This window comes from Clarias gariepinus, chromosome 7 (assembly GCF_024256425.1).
Source record: "Clarias gariepinus isolate MV-2021 ecotype Netherlands chromosome 7, CGAR_prim_01v2, whole genome shotgun sequence".
NCBI classification, from domain to species: Eukaryota; Metazoa; Chordata; class Actinopteri; order Siluriformes; family Clariidae; genus Clarias; species Clarias gariepinus.
This window is the reverse complement of record NC_071106.1, coordinates 26,264,332-26,287,156: the sequence shown is the minus strand read 5'-3', so window position 1 is coordinate 26,287,156 and position 22,825 is coordinate 26,264,332. Positions and strand designations below refer to the sequence as shown.

Genomic DNA, 22,825 nt, shown 5'->3' with positions numbered 1-22,825 from the left:
GGGTCAAATTATTAAGCTGCATCAAGCAAGGGAAACAACCGAGGAGATATGAAACTACTGGATTTGGGTTAAGAAGCCTCCAATGCATAATTAAATCCTAGAATGATAGTGGTGAACTGTCAACTTTGTGGAGGAAATGTAGCTGAAAGAAATCATTAACTGGTCACAGTTTGTGAAGTTAATCATTAGTGAAAAAAATAAAAAACAAAAAAGACAGTAGAAATCGCAGCTATGTTTAATAGCGAAAATGAGAGCATTTCCACACACTGTATGTGACGAGAACTCACAGGATTGTAACAGCCGTGTGGCCATAGAAAAACCACTTGTTATTAAGTCTAATAAAAAAAAATAAAAAACCTTTAAGTAATATACTTTTAAGACAATGGAAAAAGGTCATGTGGTATGATTAGTCCAGATAGACAATTTTTCAAAGCGAAAGCGGTGCCTGGAAATAGCTGTTTTTCAGCTCGATGGGTCATGACCGATCACGTCGGACATAACCAATGCTGTGCCGAGTGCAAGAGCTTCTGAGCGGTGTAGCATTTTATAGTGTTACATTATCGAAAGTTGCGAGTGTTAAAAAGTCTCCAATCGGCTTGTTTTGATTAGTCTCAAAACCCACTCGTCAGTGTGAGTCTGGTTCCTCTCATGGTGTCTTCCTATTGCCATCTCAGGGAGGTTTTTCTTCAGTTTCTTAATCAGGAACAATATGATCATACACATTTTCTTACACATGTTACACTCATTTCAATTATTATTTTTTTGATTCTATAAAGCTGCCTTGCAACAATGACCATTGTTAAAATTTAATTTGTAACAATAAAAAACTGTATAAATAAAATTCAATTAAACTGAATTTATTACACATGCTTATACCAATCCCAATAATAATATGTCAGGTAGATAATTAGTCTCGGGAACACAGTTCCTAAGTTAGAAGCTGCACATGCCCTCATGCTACCCACTGGTCAACACGGGCTCAAGACTTTGGGGGCATTTGTAGAGGCGGTACACCCTGAACTATTCACACACTGGCATTCCGTGGGGTAGAAGTGAATTACTTGCTAAGTTTGTTCAAAAATGAAGATTATGGGAGATGACGGAGATATGTGCCGCTCAGTAAAAATGCAGATTTTTGTTGAATTTAATTTACTTTTAAACTCTTGTATTAGAAGTTAGTTTGTAGTGTTTAAATGCTGCTTTTATTGAAAAAACTATCACTATGAGTGTAACTATGGGCTACATTTTCATGGTCATTTCAGTTGTGAAGCTGTTTAATAAAGCTTAGGTATAAAACTTTCGAGATATGAACTTTTTGTAAGGTTCAACGTCTTAAAATTGTAACAAGATCTGCAAAAAAATATCGAATTCTAATACTTTCAAATTACAATATTATTTGAATCGACTTCTAGGTATCGTGATATTGTATCGGATGGTCGCTGGTCTACCTATGAGTCTGCATTGTATTTTGCCCACAACAGACTTGTGTTGTAAACTGAAACATTAAGGAGCAGCAGCATGCAGAGTCACAAGCAGGACATAGTAAATGCAGTATTGTTGGCAGTAAGCAAGAACACCAAACACTCTTTGTACTTCCATCTTTTGAGGAGCGAAAGTACTCGGTTCAAAGGGAACTGTGAGTGGTAAAGAGAACAAGTGAACAACAGTTAATCACTTAGTACATCCGTAAGTGTGCGCAAATCTTACTTAAGATGAAGACCCTGTGCAGTTCACATTGCAGGAAGCTACTAGCCGACCTGAACACAGCAAATGACTTTTCCCTTCACTTTTCGCCCATCCAAAACCTGAATCTTCTACAGTATATTAGATGCCATCAAAATTTCTCAGGCACAGTCATCTTGGCCAGTCTTGATCAGTGTTCCTTTATCGTTATCAGATAAAACAAAGCACAGTTTCTAAAGTTTCTTTAAAAATTTAAACTTTGTCACATACAAATAAAATCCAAATTTTACACACAACTCCAGTTTACATCACCATGACCAAATGAGAGTCCTGGATCCTACAGAAAAAAACTTTGCTCCGCTTATTTTGGTCATCAAATACGGTGAGAAAAGTCTAAAAAACGCGTCTCTGGTGCCCGTGTTCTGATTGTCTATTAAAATACGGATTGGAGCAGAACATAAAGATATTAAAACAGCATGTAAGCTTATGTAATTTATTTTTTATCATTTTTTTAAGGAAAATAATAGACTAGGTCTAAAACCAGCAGAAAAGCTGTAGAATGACTTTTGATTTTTATAAGGAAGGTCGAAATAATATAGTCAAATCAAGATATGGTACTGTAGGTTGGTAAACTGTTACGTGAAATGACTGAGTGTATTATTACGAGCAAACTGCTTTAAAGCTGCTTTAACAAAGTATTTTTCTATTTCAGTGATGTGCACACTCTTGTGCAATCTTTTTTTTTTCTTTTGCTAAAACAATTTGGTTTCATTTGAATTTAGTTGGTTACTACATACATCACATTCAAAAGTAAGAAAAGATCTGATATGATTTATTAAAGCCTGCAAGTTTAGGTTGTATATATTTTTAATATTGTTCTGCATGGGAAAAAGTTGAACCCTTGTCGATTGATTGCTTGCACTTGTGTAGTGACCATTTTATCTTGAGAAGCATAATTATGGAATAAATGTTTGGTAAATTGAACATGGCAAATGTTCAATATACATGGTTCACTTGCTTATTTAGGGTACTGTACATCCTGTTATTAAAGAGACAAGACTGGCATTATGCTTTCATTAGCACTATTAGGGTTCTCACAGTATTCAGTAATCATTTTCTTTGTATTTATTATGTTAAATGGTTGTTTCCTCAAATCTTAAATTAGATAGATTTTTTTTATCATTTAAATTTTTTGTAATTGTACTTGTTTTTATCATATAGGCCTACATGAAATGGCTAAGTACATCGATGTGCGTGTGCTTATAGTAACCTCTCACTCGCTAAACAGCCCAGATAGCAGTGTGACAGCTGAATGGCAGGGGAGTGAGAAAACTAGATGAGACAAGTTTAATATCACAATGTGAACTATACAGTTTACATTGAGTTTACCCAATGTTTCGATTTTACCAAATAATTATTTAGGATTAAATTATACCTTATAATTAAAATGATAACATTTTAATTATATCTAATAAAATATGCTAGTGCACCGTGTTGTAAAGGACAGCTGGCGCCTGATAAAAATCGGCAATGACATTCGATGACTAAAGTTTCTTTACATACTCTATTATCTGGTCGTTGTGTGCTTTGCGAAAAACATTGGGGTAAATTTAGCCAGGGATTTATGAATATTATTTGGCTCAGTGGTATTATCAGTGGCAGTGGCAGATAAAATGGCAAATGTTTTGATTGTGGATCACATGATTATGTGAGCTCTTCATGAAACAGTGTGACCATAATAACATGTGTCAAACATAACAACATTAAAAATAAGTTTTTAGAAACTGATTGGGGTGGTTCACTGCATATTTCAAGGATTTAGAAGCATTTTGATTTTAAGCATATAAATTATGCTTCACCGTGGTTAACATGAAACACAATTAAGAGCACGGAAATGTTCCAGGTCAGGCACATTGGGTTACATTTCATGCACAAGCCTTGTGGTGTAATAGTTCCCAAACGTGGCTAGAATGAAAATGGACAATGAGGAGCCTAAATAGTTTTGAGTTGGTGTGCTGGAAAAACATACTGGGGCTATCAGACTTCCAGATCAAGTTGCAAACTCTGTGTGCTGCTATAAATAGAATAGTAGGATATCACTTTTACAGTGCTGGCTAATGGGGAGTCCAGTGGGCCAAGGAGCATCCACTTGCAGTCAAATCACACTTCACGCGTACACATTTTTGTACTCTTTGCCGCTATTAAATACATACACCCCACAATATACAATCAGGTTCATAAGTATTTTGACAGTGACAAAATATCCATAGTTGTGCCTCTGTACACCACTAAAATAGATTGCTTTACAATCAGGATGCATTTGAAGTGTAGAGTTTCACTTTTAATTCAATGGGTTTAACAAAAATATTGTAGTAAGTGTTTGGAATTACATCAATTTTACATAGTACCTGGCTCCAATGTAACTGGACAAACTAATATAATACTGTAAATAAAGCAGATAATTGCAACTCATTTTCAGTCAATGTCTGCAACCAACATGCATTATAAAATGCTGACTATTGTCCCTTTAGTTACTTTGCCAGGCCTTTACTGCAGCCACCTACAGTTCCTGTGTGTTCGCTGGTCTTTCTGCCATCAGTTTTGTCGTCAGTAATTGAAAAGCACAGGCAATTTTGTTAAGGTCAAATGACAGAACTGACCGCATAATTTCTTTTCCTCAAAAATCTCTAATGGAGCATGTCATTATCCATTTGCACTGCAAAGCATCGCTCTACGAGTTTTGCACCATTTGGCTAAATCTGAGGAGAAAGTATAGCTGCTTCTATCACTAGTCACATCATCAAACAGCAACAGTGACCCAGTTCCAGTGGCAGCCATACATGCCCATGCCAGAACACTGCTTTCAATATGCTTGATAGAGGAGGGGGTATGATTTGGGGATCTGTTGACTGTTTACTTTGACAATGAGACGCCCACCTCCTGCAGACTGTTCTTAACTTGGCAAGATGATGCAAAGGGTTTTTTGTTTGTTTTTTAGCACACAAAAAAAAAGAATTCTGCCATCACCCACCTACCCTTTTTTTGTTCTATGGTCTTCCAGGCTTTTTAGTGATGGTGAGATCACCAATGGATCCTCTCTGCCATCTCTCTAATAGGTCTGCTTTGTGTTTTCTATTAGTTTAATCAAGTGCCTTTAATACCAGAATATGGCCAGGCTAATTTTATGTCACCCTGTTAACTGGGGAGAAACAGGTAGATGAGTAGACAACCTTAAGTTGTTTTTGATGTCAAGAGAACTAAGCTCGCTCAGCTGCCAAACAAGAGTAAAACACAGCAGATTATGGTGGATAAATGTTGTTTATTCACCATAAGTGAGTTTAACGTAAGATGTTAAAAGAAAACTCACCATGTGAATACAAACATAAGATTTATAAACTGGCTTTTTCGGAACTTAGAGATTCTACTAACAGCTTGAGATCTAAAGAGAATTTTAAGAAAGATTTATGCAGCTGGTTTTGACCCCCGGATAAATACATTACTGTTTCCAAAAGAAAATTCAAAATCAAGCAGATGTAATAAAGCTGCACTATACAACAGTTAGTTCTAACCAAGCCACCTGATTGGACGAGAGGTTTTTTACAAGTGGTAATAATGAACAGTAACAGCACTGCGATTTGAACTACTGTATATGCATCACGATGTGTCACAGGTGTCCTACAGTTGTTAATTACACTGTCACTGCATGGGTGAAAGTAGGTCAGTAATGAGAAGAGGGCAACTGTATGTCAAAACTCACATTCCAAGTCAGTCCCAGAAGCACTTTCAGCGAAAAAACACACCTGATAATGTCTTTAAAAAACTGTGTCTCCTTAATAATTACTGAATAGAATAAATAAACAAAATAAAATCTGTTCTTTCATTTATAGTTATAGAACTAACTAGCTTCAATCCCAAAACACTTTCCGATCCCTGATCAAGGGAACTACATGGTATGTGTGACAATGAACCGTACTGTAAACCCTAGCGCATTAGCTTTCCATTTAACCCTATTTGCGACTCAACCTCAGAGAGCTGATATTCTCAAGCGTAATTATAAAGAGAAACTTCTGAGATTTACAGGACTTTCCCCCACCTCCGTGGTTTATTCTCCTCCCCTTTTGGCTATATACAGTAGTACCGCTAAGAATTTAAAACTACTCTTACCCCTGTTAATGTCGATCACTAACTGTCGGTTGCCAGCTCCACCAGTTGCGGTCAGTTGGATCCGCTAGTCGAGGTATACATATTAGTGAAGCAAAAATCTAGTTAAATAAAGAAACAAGTCATAATCTGTTAATAATAAATGGTGTTTATTGAACTGTTGTAAAAGCAGTAATGCACTTGAGGTCATGGCCATTAACGCATCTCAGCCGTGCGGATATTCATCACAACAGAACCCTCTCTTGTGTGATATTGATTAATAAGATCAGTTAATAAACAGACAGGTTACTTGATTAAATCAATAACACTGACCATATCAATCGCTAGGAAGCTGTACGGTGGTCTTAAAACAATATATGTCATGTACACTGCTAGGCCAAAAAACTCACCACCTGGATTTTACTAAGTACATAATAAAGAGTCTTCCATTGGATAATTACTGCAGTGATTAATATGGTTTAGCTGATAACACATTATTTAACCCCAACTGATGCAATAAGTAGCTTCTCATTTCTTTAATCATGGCAGAAGAACTTTAAAAGGCATTATTCAAACTTGGAAAGATAGTGATGAACCATCATCTTAAAACAAGCAATATGGTTGAAAAGAAAATTATGAATGAACATGATCAGATATCCCAAACATTTGGTGAAATAAAATTGTGAATAAAACAACAGTAGAACTCACGGCTATGTCTAATTGTGAAAGTAAGAGCACATACAAAATGAGAAGAGAACTCAAGGGATTGGTACTGAACAGCTGTGAAGCCTTAAGAAAACCACTTATAAGTAAGGATAATCTGAAAAAAAAAAGAAAAAGTTCAAAATTCAGTTTACTAGGGAACAGAAAAAATGTGTGTTGCATTGGAAAAATGTAATATGGTCAGATAAGTCCAGATAGGTGCATGAGGGTAAGTAGAGAAGCAGATGAAGTGATGCACCCACCATGCCTGGTGCGTACTGTACAAGCCTGTGGGGCAGATCTAGGTTCAGCAACATTATATGCCCAAACAATGAGGTCAGCTGATGACATGAATATACTAAATGACCAGGTCTTTCCATCAATGGATTTTTTTTCCTTCCACAATGGCACAGGCATATTCCAAAATGACAATGCCAGAATTCATCAAGCTCAAATTGTAAAAGAGTGGTTCATGGAGCTTCAGACAAAAATCCACTAAAGGTTTTACTGGATGTGCTGGAGAAGACTTAACGCAGTGGTTTGACTCTCCCATCGTCAGTAAAAGATCATAGAGATAGAACTTTATTATACATCTGATCAGTTGAGAGTTAAGTGACACCAAGAGTGGGGTCTAAACCTAGCACATTCTGATGAGAAGTCCAGCGCCTTAACCACAGAGCTACTCCTGCCCTTATTATATCACAGTTAAACATCCTTGTTACAGTTCTCCCTGTGCTAAAAAACAGGTGATGTCACTAATTAGTTTGATGATGGAACAAACATATGGTTCATTTTCTGAAGCCAAGGTGTCCACCTCTGCACAAAAATGGCTAAAACTAGGGATCTCAAGTGAAAGGCAATCATCAGGTAAAATTGCATTGAGCAAGTGACGCCAGAGAACCCAGCCGGATCAAGCGGAACCTCTGCCTACAAGTTAGTCCATTCCGGAGGCAAGTTCTTAGGGCGAAATTTCCCATTGGAAATAATGTAAATGCAGATAATCCATTCCAGCCTCCCCAAAAAAAATATTACCAATATCATTCATTTCAATGTAATCATATTTTTTTAATGTATAAAAACATGTAATGAAGACATGTAAATGAAGTAATATACAAAATAAATAGACATTAAACCTCATTTAACCTTAATTTATGATTTCTCTTTGTACTGGCTTTAAAAAAGAAACTGAAAGTGGTTCCCTTTTCTTCTTGCTACCATGCTTGCTGACCTTCTTGGGACCCATGGTGATGTCTTCACCAAATCTTGCATATAATGCAAAACCCCCACCAAAAATATGTAAAAATGCTTCGCTTGGCTTTCCACTAACGCAAACAAGTTTTTAATGGCTCTAAACACTCTGCTGGTGTTATGCGCTAAAATGCCCCACCCCTGCCATGGATTGCCCCCATTACACAATCGCTATCATTTTCCTTTCCCTACGCTGGGTTATGTAAATACAATCGAGTTCAGAAACAGGATGGGAATCATTTCCATAACAGCAGCAACAACAACCAAGCTGTTAACACTTAAATTAACACTGTTGAGTTTATGTTGCTTAAATATTTTTCAGCACTGTCTGCTTAGCATTGCTACGTGTGTATTTACTTCATGCATCGCGTGTATAAATGCATTCTAAACATCATCAAACCTAAAAATTATTTAAAATCAAATCAAACATGATTGCTATAAAAAATAATTAACTTTTAAAAATAAATAAATAAGTAAATAAATAAATTCCGTGGTTCTTGAATTTCATTTTTATCTCAGTACTTTGGGCCATCACTTTACTAAAGTATCAAGAAGAACTACTGCAGCACAGTGGACACTATGTAGCACCATGGAAAATCAGGCTCACAAATAACCACAAATAATTTTGTAAAGAAGTAGAACTTGCTGCCCTAGACATGGACAAACCCATCCTCAACTCAAGTGTTTGAGCTTGCAGTTAAAGATCTTCACTTCTCCTGCAGTGATTTGCTTCTGATCTGAAAGGATGCTTAGATCATATACCAAGGGTCTAAAATCAACTTTTTACTGTAACTCAGTTTCTTAAACATTTACATGCAATGTTGAGGAAAGCCCTCTGAGATTTACTTGCCAAAAGGAAAATCTACCCATATTTGGTTGATGTTCATTTAGGACATATTCTCTTGGTGAGGTCATATCTTCACATAGTTATTCATACCACTGCTCTGCCAAGGATACTTAATACCACTGCTCATCTTAGCCTCCCCCAGGATTCACAGTTAAATTTTTCCCTCCGACACTCAGGTTCCTGCACAGATCTCAGCATGTCACTGCAGATATCTTATGATGAATGGCAGCTCATCAGGAGACATTTAATCCCAGCAAAACTGGGCATATAGACACATCCTCATAGACACATTCCACCAGGTCACCAGGTCAAGATCTGGAAATCTCTGTGGACAACTCTTCATCTCTCACCGCACACAAACTTAGGTAACCGTGTCCGATAGGGGTGTAATGATATGCATCTTTGTACTTTACTGTTTGTTAAAAGATGTTCATTTCAGTTAGACCACAGTGTTTATAGTCTAGCTTTAACCATGCACATTTCAGGCAATACTGCTTTTATGCTCTGATGGTCAGGCCGCTGAAATGTTAGCAAATAAAGTGATACTTCCCAAACAACAGTGTGCCGTCTCTTTGACAGTTTCTGTGTGTGTAACAAAAAAAAAATCAAAACTTAGTTTCCTTTTCTCTGACTTCAAAATGAATCCATAACTTTGAATTAGCACACCTTCAGCGATGCAGCCTCACCTCACAAGCAGAGATGACGTGCTGTCACAGCGCACTGGAAAAATGCTTCGTCGCATTTTCCTCAGGTGAGGAGAAAAAATATTCACATAAGTTCACTGGAATTTATAAACATTTTCGTAAGCACTTGCAGCTCAAATGTAAAAAAAAAAATGTCACAAAAACAAATGTACAGTAATGGTCTAAGTTGTTGTATTAAACATTGAGGTGTGTTGATTGATTCACAACTCGTGCTTGGAGTAACATGCAAAAATTTTCACATTAATTTTCACCAGCTAATATTGCTAGCTAACATTAACTAATAGAAATAAAAAGGCAGCAAAGCATTCTTTAATTTATAAAGCGTTTTTTTTTTATATATTTTTTTTTAAGTAAAGGTTTCCACAGGCAATGAAAGCATGCTCTGAATTTTCAAAGCCTGGCCTGTTAGCTGAGCATGACCTCTGCCTGCCTCTCTTTACCTTTCCTCAGAATTGAGGTTTCTTATGCAGCTTTATTTGCCTGGCACGAGTAAGCAAATGAAATCATTCAAAACACAAACAGTGCATTCATTCTTTACCTTCTCCTGTGTTCATTAATGAACTACTGCAGCAACGGGCAAAAACACGAACACGAAAAGGCAGTTTCCTTAGAATTGTTAATTATGTATAATTATAGTTGTTTAATAAAAAAAAAAAAGTATGTGCCTTTATGTGCATTCCTTACATATTTAGGAAATCATGGACAGTTTGCCAGCCCACTGGACAGCTATCTGTTTATCCTGCCTCACGTAGCTAAACGTACTTGCTCATGCTGTTTCCTTCTGTATATTAAAAAAGATCTTGTCATTTCCGTCCACAGAAGGCGCTGAGATGTTTGTTCAATCCTTTGCCATTGTGCCAAGTCTGCCCCTTTACCACTATTTAATCTCCAATCCAAAATACACCAACATTTTAACATTTAAAAACGCTTTTACAGATAGCACGACGGGTTCTACCATGAACAGAAATGATTCCTTCCCATCCCTGCCTCACCCCCGCAGCCCAGCGTTAACATCATTTTTGTTTTCCGTATTCAGGTATGCTTCTGCATTTTCACCATTGCATACAACAGGCGGCAGTGCGTACCTAGTTGGTTTGCGAGCCGTCATTAAACACAACAAGAATGCGTGGTATTATTGATATTTTTGAAAAAAAAAAAGATGTCAAGAGCAATTCTTGTGCATGCCTTTTTAATTTATCAGCTAAGGCATAGTAGATGTGTGGACAAGAATAGCACATGCTACACACACACACACAAAGATCTCGGAGGAAAAAGACGTTCTAAACAGCAGTCCACTTTTGTGTTAAGGTAGAATTGGCTTCCATATCTAATTCGATCAGTACCCAAGAACTGTACGCTGGTTCCCGAGCCCAGAATGATTGTTTTCTCATTGATCAAAATGAGCCAGACTTTGGGGTCAAGTGTTCTGAGAAACGATTCCGGGTCCCTAATGGGAAAACTTCCAAAGTCACTTGCTATCCTCAGCAAAGACTAAAGGCCTACACTTGATATCGAAAGTCTACACACCCTTGGTAAAATTACAGGTTTTTGTTATGTAAAAAAATGTAACTAAGATAAATAATTTCAGATCTTGATCCAAACCAGCCATTTAACAGGGATGACTAAACATTTTATATCTACTGTAAAAAGCCACCAATAAATTAAATTAGCACTTTTGTGTTTTCATAATTTATTTAGACCCAACATTTGGTTTTAAAATGCTGGTAACTTATCCCGAACCTAGTACACCAAAATGAGGATTTGTTTTGATAAAACAGACTTCAAAGCACTTCTATAACTTGCTTTGGATAAGATCAAACGGATTCAAAGCTGTTTGTCCTGCTAGAGGATAATGTGGGTAAACACAAAATATCAGTCATTTTTTGTACAACCCTGAAATACTATGGCAGATATCAATTACATACAAGAGATGGACAATCCTGTAAACATAAATAAAATATAACATAAGAGAAAGTGGAGTATAGCTGTTTGCTAAATACATGAGCAAAGTAGCGTTACAGTGAGGTTTAATAAACCGGTTATCTTCAAAAACAAACAAACAACAAAGGAACCTGTAGCTATTATAAAAGATGTAAAAAGTTTAATGTTTCATAAGAGTGCACAATGTAGGTTCAGACCTACATTCCTTTTAGCGTTCTAATGGCGAACGCACTTAAAACTTGGTACAACTGTTTACTGTTGCCGACTTCTTACTGTATGTCGCATGAGTTTTGGTCTTTCTATGATACCAAAGCAAAATACAACACAAAAAGTATGAATAGAGTTCTTTAAAAAAATATGTAAATGTTTGGTCATCCAAAAATAAGAAGTATGTATTTAGCAGTCAAAAGTCCTGATAGAAATATGTGCTAAAAAAGATTTCATTTTGTTAAGTAGACAAGAAACAGTCAGGTCGTTCTTTTACTGACCTCAGTCATTAACTCTATCTACAGTATGATCCTTTAAGCTTTGTAGGCTTTAGGGATTTTCATCTGGTTTTGCTTGCAATAATTATGCAGGCTCAAGACAGGGTGGGATTACTTATCAGTCATATATAAGTGTTTGTTTTGTCTAACATCCTTCTATCAACTGTAATAATTCAAAGATAGCTGATGCAACTTAACCTACTTTTTTTTGGAAAAAGTGCCATTTGTACAGCTTCCCCACTTTGCAGATACAAGCAAAAATGCATATGGGATAGATTTGCAACACTCAGAAAGCATAGAGTCACTCAAATGCAGAATTTGGCAGACACAGTTTCCATAAAAATGGAATAGTTGTTGAGGAAGAACTCGTAGTTGAGCTCAAATTCTGGACAGAAAGCACAGCTGAGCTGAGTTACAAATATTTATACCAAAAGATTCACATGATCACAACTGTTAGACTGCATTAGGAGAAAAGAAAGTTGATGACTTTTTCGCAGAATGAGGAATAGATATGAGGGATGCACAGGTTTCGAAGCTCTGGACACCGATACCAATGTTTTAATTATTATTATACAACAGTTAGTTCTGACCGAGCCGTCTGATTAGATGAAAGGCATTCTACAAGTGGTTATAATGGATGGTACAAGTCTTCTAATAAAGACTGTTAATTTCACTAACTGTCAGCTACCAGATTTATTGGACTGTTCACCACTTCCATGTCTAATTCTCCTTATCATTTGGTTACACTGTACTGGTAAGAATTTAAAACTACTTTTACACTAGATAATTGAACTGTTGGTCGCTAGAATCTGGAATTTCCTTCGGGATCAATAAAATATCTATCTATCTACAGTATCTATTCCTGTTTGGACACGAGGGCACAGCTATAATCGCATCACAGCCATGCTATATCCAGCAACACGGCACAATCTCAAAATAGGGCTTCCCTTTTTTTTTAATTGTTATTTATTCACACTTTTGTGCCAGAGAAACAAAGAAATCTTCGTTATAAAAAATAAATGAACTGTTCAAGCCTTTTAACACACTTTATCATCTTTAAATGAACAACTTTATGAAAATTATTTCACATGACAATTAAAGAAGGATCCCAAGAAATCCTGAGTGACAAAAGCCCTTTAAAAATTGAGCAATTTTATAATTTTTTTGTTAAATTGTTATCTTTTTTGTGCAAAAAAAGAAAAAAGGGTCTGTTTGAATCCACTAACAGAAAACCAGAGGGTGGGAATGGATTATTTTCTTCTTCTTTGCTGGTCCAACATATGAATTATGCGTGTAATAAATGTGTTTCCAGATGCACCATTGTACCCTCATAAAAGGAGCTAATAATTTGCTGCTTTATACAAAAGTTACCCCAAACCTGGAGAATAATAATATAGTTCAAGCACACACAATCTAAACAAATCTTCTTGTGTCATGCGCAGATGCAGCTTCAGTGAGCCTGATGTCACATTTTCCCCAAGCCCAGCTCCCAGCTGAAGAAGGTGAGCAGATAATGTTGACAGTAATTGTACCTTAACACAGAGCTAACTGGAGGGCCAACAGTCTGCAGGTTTTCATTTTAATCAAAGTCAGCACAAGATGTTTTCACTAAATAACTCAGCTTCCTTCAGTAAAGGACTACTAATAAGTGAATAAAACTAGTACAGTCTATGGATATTATAAAAACCTGCAGAACTCTTGGTTTAACAGCGCTTCTTTAATTACACCAGAATGCAACTGCATACTACTGACACTTGCTAATGAAAATGAATAGCACACAATGCATCTTTTGACTGCATTAAACATATTTTATAGCACACTGTCTATTAAGTAGAGTAGTAATTATACTGTACAGCCTCCCAAATAGTAGTAGAATATTAATAAGTTAATTCATGTTGTAAAAGCTTTAAACATGTCACATGGGTTTCAGGTTTGGTGTGTTTAGCTGTGACAACAGGCTTGTCAAGGTTGATTGGGTATTCAAGGGGCAGAGAATCTCTAGCAGCACCCCTAGGCATATGGTTTCACCCATGCTGAGGAACCATCATGCCCTCTTCTTGGGGAGAAACTTGGGGAGAAATAGTATGATACTTCCAAGCAAACATAGACATAGAACAACAAAATTGCAAACCACTAGCTAGCATGGAGGCACAGTAATTTAATCACGTGAAAAACCAACATAAACAATGAAAATCTATGACAAAGTGTCAACAAGTTTCAAAGAGAGTACTTGAACTTGTCAAATATCTGAGATAGTGGCTAAGATAAAAAAAAAAAAAAGCGCACACACAACTGCTGAAATGTCACACTGCCTGCATGCAAAGCAATTTTTCCTAAGCAGCTAAAGAAATAGGAAGGGGTTCCTTGCTTGAACATTACAATTAGTAAATACATCAAGATACACTATCAGTAAAATGTTTGGACACACCTTCTAATGCCATGGTCTTTCCTGATGTTTATTTCTTTCTACATTGTAAAGCAATGGAACAGTGGATATTGAGATTAATCTGGTGTTCATGATCTGTAAAGCCTTTATAACAGCTCTAAACTGAAGTGCTGTTAATTGTTGGTTTTTCTGAGGTTTGTAACTCTAAAGAAACTCTAAAGAGATTTTGAAATCTCCAGTATTGTTCTGGAATGTTCTAGAATTGTCTCCAAGTCTTTGACTGGTACTGTATGACTGCTGATACTGGAAGCAAGGCTTTTGTTTTTTGGGTTGTTGTTTTTTTGGTGGGGGTCATATACAATCATATCTAGTGAAAAATATCACTGTTTGCAAATGTTGTGTTCATTGGGAGTGGAAATATTCGTTCTATATAGTCCTGCTTAACAAAAGGAAAAAGAAAACCATATTAAGCAGGGATGATTTGTTGTTTATAATTGTCTTACTTGACTGATTTTGAAGAATCTAAAAGAACTGAATGAGATACGCACAGTAAGAGGAAAATTAAAAGGCAGCGCTTAAAAAGTTTCCACAGTTTATGCTGCATTCACACAGTGCAGTGTCTGGCCTCATTGTTGAGCATTTGAAATTGCTAAAGAAGAGATTAAATTTTTACTTTCCATTTCCATCTGTGTCTTATGACTTGGTTCATGACTAATGGAGTTCATCTGCAATTGAAAGCTGAAAGACATGCCAGCGCAAGCACAAGAACAACTTGCTGAACTAAGGGAAGGCCTCCGTTTAAAAACAAAGGTTTTAGACATAGCTTTTGTCTGTGTCTGTGTGTGTGTGCGTAAAACGGTACACATATTTGGACAATCAAATTAAACGTGCTGAGAGGGAGTTGTGACAAGCCATCGAGGACTGGAACAGAATGTACTAGTTATTTAACCCTACCACTGCATCTCACCATAGACGAGAATGGGAACGTTTAATACAAACTGTGACTGAGGTTCTTAGTGCCACAGTCAAAGAACAAGAAAATAAACACAAGAAAAACTTTTCCGGCTGTCTTATGGGAAACAGAAACCATAATCCACCAATAACAGTAGCAAGTAATAATCACCCAATTACAAAAGCATTAAATGATATCAGTAATATGATGGCTTTGACACTTTCAGTTACTCAATACCAAGCCATCATTACTGTCAGGACCTTAACTCTTATTACAGAGAGACAAAGATCCAATAATTTACATGTCATTACAAACTCCTACAAAAAAAAGGACATGACAAGGGGGCATAAAGACAAAAACTACCATACCTAAAATGAAGCATAAGCTAGTAACTTAAAGGTGTTGTTTGACTGCACTTCCATCTATCCGTTGGAATGTCATGAGATTTTTGTTTGGAGGAATTAAATGGACGTGGTTCTGTACCCCATCAGATGAACTAATTTGATTCTGAACTGATCCAAACAAGGTCAAGGTAACATCAAGGGCAAATGTTTGAAACAGTTTGTCCTGAGCAAAATTCTTTCTGTTACCTTACACCTTCATGTTTAGGAACTCAAGGCCCATTTTCTGGCAAGCAAACCTCTAAAATTCTGCCACTAGTCAGTACATTCATGCATCCGTCTGAGATTCTCACTAGAATGATAGCTTAAGAAGCAGCAGCTGAAAGCTTGTGCGTTTTATATGGAACTATGACTGATTTCGGAATTGATCCATTCAGGGTCAGGGTCACAGCAAGGTCAAAAAGTAGTTCTTTTTAAATGGCTTCCTTTCCTTTTGGGGTTTTATTTTATATAAGTTGCAGGCATGCAAGTTTATGAAATTTACATTTGTTATGTAATTGAATAGTATATGTTCTCATTCACTCACTCATTATCATTTACAGTACAGTATACCACTTTATCCTGTATACACGGTCATGGGGGGGCCTGGAGCCTATCCGAGGAGGGCACAAGGCGGGATACAGCCTGGACAGGGTCCCAATCCACCACAGTATACACACATACACATACTCCCACACTACGAGTAATTTGGGAACACCAATTAGGCTAATCTGCATGTCTTTGGACTATGGGGGGAACCAGAGTACCCAGAAGAAACCCACCATGCACACTCTGGTGAAACCACTCCATGCACAAGGAGGCAGAAATCAAATCTGGCAGGGAATCGAACCCGGACCCTGGAGGTGGAAGGCGACAGTGCAGTTAATTGATTCTGTTATAAATCACGATTCTTTTGAGTGCTGATTAAAGCATTGACACACTGACATTTACAGTATAGTATAGATGCATCAGTCAACCAGCCATGGCCAATCAGCCACAGTTATAACCGATTCTGTGCACGAGTTTTCGATGGTGAAACATAAACGCATTCTATTTTTGTTGAATCTAATTTTAAGTTAAATGTTATATTCTTGTATATAAATAAAGTTAGTTTGTTTTGTTTAAATGCTGCTCGTGGTTTTTAAGTGAGAAAAACTAATGTTTTTAAAGGAATGAGTACTGACAATTTTGTTATTTTTAAGATTTAAGGTCTTACAATTGTAAGAAAACTGAAAAACTGAAAAATTTTGTATTAAATTGTGATATTTATTTTTAAAAATTGTGATACTTATAGAATCACAATATTAATCGAATCGTCACCTAGATACTGTGATAATATTGTATCGAGGGGTCACTGGTGATTCCCGTCCCTTATTTACCTATTAGCATAGGGAATGCACATAATACATTCCTTAAAAAAACTGACTTACGTCTAGATATTATATGAAAAAAAAAATTCATCACAGTGCAGACAGAGGTCATGCTTCGGTAACAGGCTAGCCTAGGCAATAAGAACAAAGCACAAGGTTTCATTTCTTTTTTAGCCCTTCCTTAAAAAAATTAAATAAAATAAGGAAGCATGTTTTTCTCCCTTTTTATTTTTATTAGTTTGCATCAGCTTGCAACATAGTTATTTTTTCATCTTCAATATGACCACCAACTTTTTAAGGTGGAACAATTGCTTGCATGTTACTCGATGCAGAAGCTGATATTGTGAATCTGTCAACACACCTTAAATTTTCCCAAACAGTTTAGACCATTCTGTTTGGTTCCTTTTTTGGTTTCTTGCATAACATATGCTTTACAGAGGTTACAGATCTTTAACTGCTTAAAATGTGCATGAATTCCAACAGGACTATGCAAATAATCTTTCTCTTCAACTAGAGAGGGGGGAAAAAGAGATAGATGCATTCCACCTGAATTCTATGCTTTTCACCTATGGTTACAATGCACGATCTCGATTTCATAAATATCCTGATTCTGTATAATTTTGTTTTTTCTTAAGATTTTTTAACACTGCTAAACAAACCTAATAAACTTAGTGAAATAATTTGCTCATTTGCTGTGCTGCTTGCCAATGTCAAAGTCAAGTCAACTTTATTGTCAATTCTGCTACTTATACAGTACATACATATAGAGAATATAAATTATGTTACTCTCAGTCTCTTACAAACAACATTAAGTACAAAGATTTCAATGTAAAAGAACTTAAATAGCACAAACTAAGATTATCACATCTGTCCTGAAAAAAGGGACAGATTAGAACATATTGTGAACAGTTTAGAGCACACTTCTGTTGTAGTATCGCATCTCTAATAGTCATGATTAAAACTAAACTATGTTCACTCAGATCACAACGTGCACTAATCCGAACAACCTTTATCACACGGTAGGCTACAGATACGCTAAAAATGACACCTCTAATAAGTAGGATTGCAAATCAACATGGATAAGCCGATATGACATTATCACAATACCAAGGTGCCGATTTGATCTGTGTTGGGATTCTACAATATCTCAGTTTTATAATTATCCAAATTCAAGGAACATTTTTTTAAACAAACTTAGGATGCAACACAGGATGCTGCGCTGCTTATGTGAGTGCAAAGAACCATCATTTCTTGTATGTGTGAAACTACCGTTCAGGTTGCATTGTATACAATTTGATTTTTTTTTTTAAAAAAGGGTCAAGCTTTTCTTAAAAGTCAGAAAAAGTCAGTCAAAAAGAAACTAAACTTTTTTTAAATAGATTTGCCACCATGTTTAAAAAAAATAAATAAATACATGTAAAGCCTATGAAGTGAATCGATATTCCCTACAAACTAGCGATGAGGGAAAACAATCAATTCATGAATTCATGAATTGTGATTTTGTGTGGCGATTAATTTATCACCACACTAACTGAAAAATCTATTTTTTTACTTTTACATTTATAATAGAGATGAACCAGTCTATCGGCCAGTGCCCAGACTTGGCTGTTTTTCAGTTTGATTGGCCATGTTTGACTGATCAACCTTAGATATAAACGATTCCGTAACAAGCACAGAAGTTTCCGAGTGGTGCAATAAAAATGCGCGTCTTAAACCCACTGATTACACACAATTACACCAATCTCAATACACAGTGAGTGCTAATTAGTTAAAATCATGTGCGTAAGATGACGCATGCACCTGCGTTCTCGCAGCCACTCAATCTGTGCGCTCACTGTCAAATTGAGTTTTAAGTCTTTGGAGGTGTTTGAGGCTGTGCTGCTTACTTAAAATGTAGCTTTTCTTTGTTTCATTTATTTTTTACATTTTAAGTTAAATGTTAAACTCTTGCGTTTGAAGTTATTTTGTATTGTAGAAAACTAATGTTACAAGGAACGGCCTACATGGAATTAAATCAATAAACAATTTTAAATGGTTAAAATTTTAACACAATTGGGGGGAATGTTACATAGAATCAGGATATTTATAAAATAATGACACTTTTAACTGCAATTTTAACTGAATCGGCACCTACGCATTGTGATAACATTTTATCCGGAGGTGATTGGTGATTCCCATCCCTACTGTAAACACCTATGTAATATAAAGTTTGCAGACCTTGTATTGCCTTTACTAGGAGTTATGAGGATGTTGCATAGTACGGTAGATCATGCAATAAAGTGGACAGAAAATTTTAAGAGGTATGTAATGTATATTTTATGTGTCCCTGATACAATAAGGCAGCACCTTCAAGAAGTTTTCGCAAACTCCTTTAAAAAAAAAAAAAAAAAAACACTAAATAAAACAGTTCCCATGCACATTTGACAGCATTTCAGTCAAGTTTAAGAACTATCACAAGCATCAGATGACACCTGTTTAAAGCCCAACCAGCTTTGGTTCCAATGGAGAGTTTGACAGAAACAAGCATTGTGAAAGCATTGTTATCAGAAACACTGTTGATATAATAAACTCCCAAAACCTGAGCACAGGTTACACCAGTTCCTCGCCTGATCATTATGTAACGTTATATCAAGGAACAATATGATAAACTTTTAAATAGAATCACGAGGTTTATTTAGAAAACGCAACAACGGTCATAAGTAGTCAGGCAGTGTGGTGGTGGAGAATAAAGTTAGCACACAATAACACAGAACTTGTCCCAGTCTCAGAGACACACTGGGCTTCATGTCCCCCAGCACTAGGTTGAGTCGGTGGCTTGGACCGTCTCGCCTGTGATACACTCACACACTCACACAGACAGAATTCTCCAAGCTCCTGCCTGAGTGTGACAGCACATTCCTTTTTAACTACCTGACTTTACAACAAACAAACAAACAAAAAAAAACGCAGAAAAAAAATAACACGCAGAAGGATTAACTGGTCGTCCATTATCGTTAAAGCATTTTGTTCTGCGCCATTTGACAGTAACCTGGAAACGGCCCTGACGTCTGCCTGCCTTGTTTGTCGTCAGATTATTAGCTTCCACTGCATGAAAACCGAAGCTAGCCACTTAGCCACTAGCTAACTGCAGCAGACTAGCTAACACTGCCCCGCTCTTCCGTTCAGCTAAGTAACGTTTCAGTACATCTTACAGCGGGTATGTATAGCAAGCGACACAACGGTGTAAAATGTTAGGTATTTCTTCATCGCGACACAGACGTGGTGTCGGTTACTGGAGCGGTTTTAACAGTTACTACAAAATGCCAGTCCCGTGCATTGAACAACAGTGAGGTTTGTGTTTTAACTGACGCTGATATGTTTCCTACTACCTTTCCGCCGCGTCCGGGAGGGAAGCCGATGTCAGTAGTGACGGCCGAGCTGACATCACCAAAAGTGGCCACCGCGCGAGATCCTCAGGCTCCGGCAACGCAAACGCTGCAAATCCCGCGAGCAGCGCGACGACGCGGTTTAGAAATAACACGCTTTCACAATCGCCCTTGTTCGCCTCGAGGCGGAAGAGTCCCGGGGAAGACAGCAGATCATGATTCCGCGATCGGAGACGACAGGGAAGGGCAGGACATCGCGTTCATATCACACACACACCATAGCGTAGGTACCGCACAACACTCAAGCGCGCGCGCACACACACACAAACACACACACACACACACGGAGGCAGCTGAAACGACTCGCACACCCACTCGAGTGAGGTTACCCGGTTTGTCTTACACACATGGACAGCCACAGCAGCTAACTCGGTTTCTGCCAGTCAGGTGCAATTATTCACAAATATATATATATATATATATATATATAAAAGAAGTCTAATAAAAATCTATAATCATATTGTTGTTAATGTTGTTATTACTGTGGATATGAAATATGTGCACACCCCTGTTAAAATTACAGGTTTTTAAAAAAGTAAAAAAAAAAAAGTCATAACAAGGTACATCATGTCATGTTTTTCCACCTTTAATGTGATGTGCACCCAGGTTATTTTAAGGTCTAACAGGTTATTTTAAGGTCTAACATGCCCCCACCCCAAAAATGCTTTATATAGGGTTATTCAGGGTTCGATTCCCACCACGGGATCTGTGTGCGGTGGGTTTGCATGTTCTTCTCGTGCTTGGTGGGTTGCCTCCAGGTGCTCCGGTTTCCTCCCACCGTCTGAAGACATCCAGATTGGGTTAATAGGGGCCATGAAGGAACGTGGTGACTTTTGTATTTATTCCCATTTTAGCGATCATGGTTAGACCTCTGGTCAACATTCACACACTATGGGCAATTTGGAAAGGCCAAATTGGCATTTTAACATTTAGAAAATGCCTAATCTGCATGTATTTTGACTGGTGAAGGACACCAGAATACATGAAGGACATGAGAACATGCCAACTTCACGCACATAGACCCAACGTGGGAATCGAACCCTGGAGGTGCAAGGTGACAGTGCTTATCTCTAAGTGTATGTGTGGGTGTGCACTAAGTTTCCTGGCATTGGCTCCAGGCCCCCATGACCCTGTACACAGGATTAAGGATATCAAAGATGGAAAAATTAAAATTGCACATTGCTTAAATAATCAGTCTAAACTAAACAGTCACCGTTTTATTAGTTTGTGAAACTGTTCTCCTGTGCACAACCTTGTAAATATAATTTCACAAGTTTTAATAGGATTTACATCTCAGCTCTGGTTGGGCCACTTTAAAACATTGATCGTCTTTTTAAGGCAGTCACACTTTTTGACTTGGATTTGGCCTTTCTGATTGTCATCGCAATGGAAGGTGAAAATTATATTCTTGTTCAGATGTGTAATAGAGGCCTACAGGTTTTATGTTAAAGTAAATTGAAATTTAGAGCCCTCCATTATTTCTTCCAGAGGCCCTGCTCAAGAGATGTGGCCTCATAGTATGATGCTGTCTTCTTTAAAATTTATTTTATTTGCAGCTCCTCCAACTTGAGAACCACCATCAGAATTTCAGGAGACTGAGGTAGTATATCTGAAGTACGCCACCTCCTTTTTAATCACCTGGTCCATATAGTTGATTTTTCTAATTTAGTGTGTAATAATTTTGCCAGTAATTTGATTTGTAGCAAATCTAGTACCTTATCTCTTTAGAAACCTTTAGTGAAGGGCTTCCGAGTGGTGCAGTGGTAAAGTGCTCGCCCTATCATCTGGAGATCGCTGGGTCGATTCCAGGGTGATGCTGTAACCTCTCGCAGCCGGAGGTCTGGCTGGCCGAGCTCTCTCAGAGGGGAGAGATGAGAGGTACTTCGTGCTCCCACATTAATCACGGCTTTACAGCCAATCAGGGGCGTCTGTGAGCTCACGCAAGCGGAAGGAGCAGATAGCGCTGTCCTCCGAGTGTGTTACGCCGCCCCTAACGGTGCGTGAGCGAGCAGTTCGAAAAGATGCGGTCGGCTGGAGTCACGTGGTTTGGAGGAAACAGGATAGTCTTCCCTAATGAGTACTAGTAGTAGTCTTAATGTGGGACCCCCGTAGTGATGGGTCTAAATTAGGGGGAAAATCTGACATAAATAAATAAATAAAATAATTAGAAAAAAAAAGTGCTGTTGGGACATTTTCTGTCAGATCAAAAACATATTAAATTTGTTTCTTGCTCTTAAAAAATCCTGCCCTTCATTTGTCTCTTATGACACCTATGACACCACCAGACTAGTGAATGCCAGACCAACTGAAATAAGCTGTTAGACAGTTAAGTGTTTAATCCAGTTAAAAATGGGCAGTCATGTGGTCATGGTCTACCACAAGGTACAGTTACCTGCGGTTTTTAACAACAACTGGAGTGTCTCTTCCTGTGTTTGCATGTCCTGTATCATGCCATATAACTGATCCTTAAGCATAAGCAAAAAAAAAAAAAAACATGCAGAGTAATGCAACATTATTCTGGATTTGCTGACCATCAATTACTAGGTCAAAGGCATGCCTCAG

General features: G+C 37.3%; 1 protein-coding gene across 4 annotated transcripts in view; it reads right to left on the bottom strand.

Moving 5' to 3' along the window:
* Nucleotides 1-20,647, bottom strand: part of bcl9l (bcl9 like) — a 55,307-nt gene extending 34,660 nt beyond the window's left edge. For all 4 annotated transcript variants that reach the window (XM_053500302.1, XM_053500305.1, XM_053500303.1 and 1 more), the window contains exon 1: nt 20,207-20,647. The gene's annotated coding sequence lies outside the window, so the exon portion shown is untranslated. The remainder of the gene's footprint in view (nt 1-20,206) is intronic.
* Between the last annotated feature and the right edge of the window lie 2,178 nt (nt 20,648-22,825).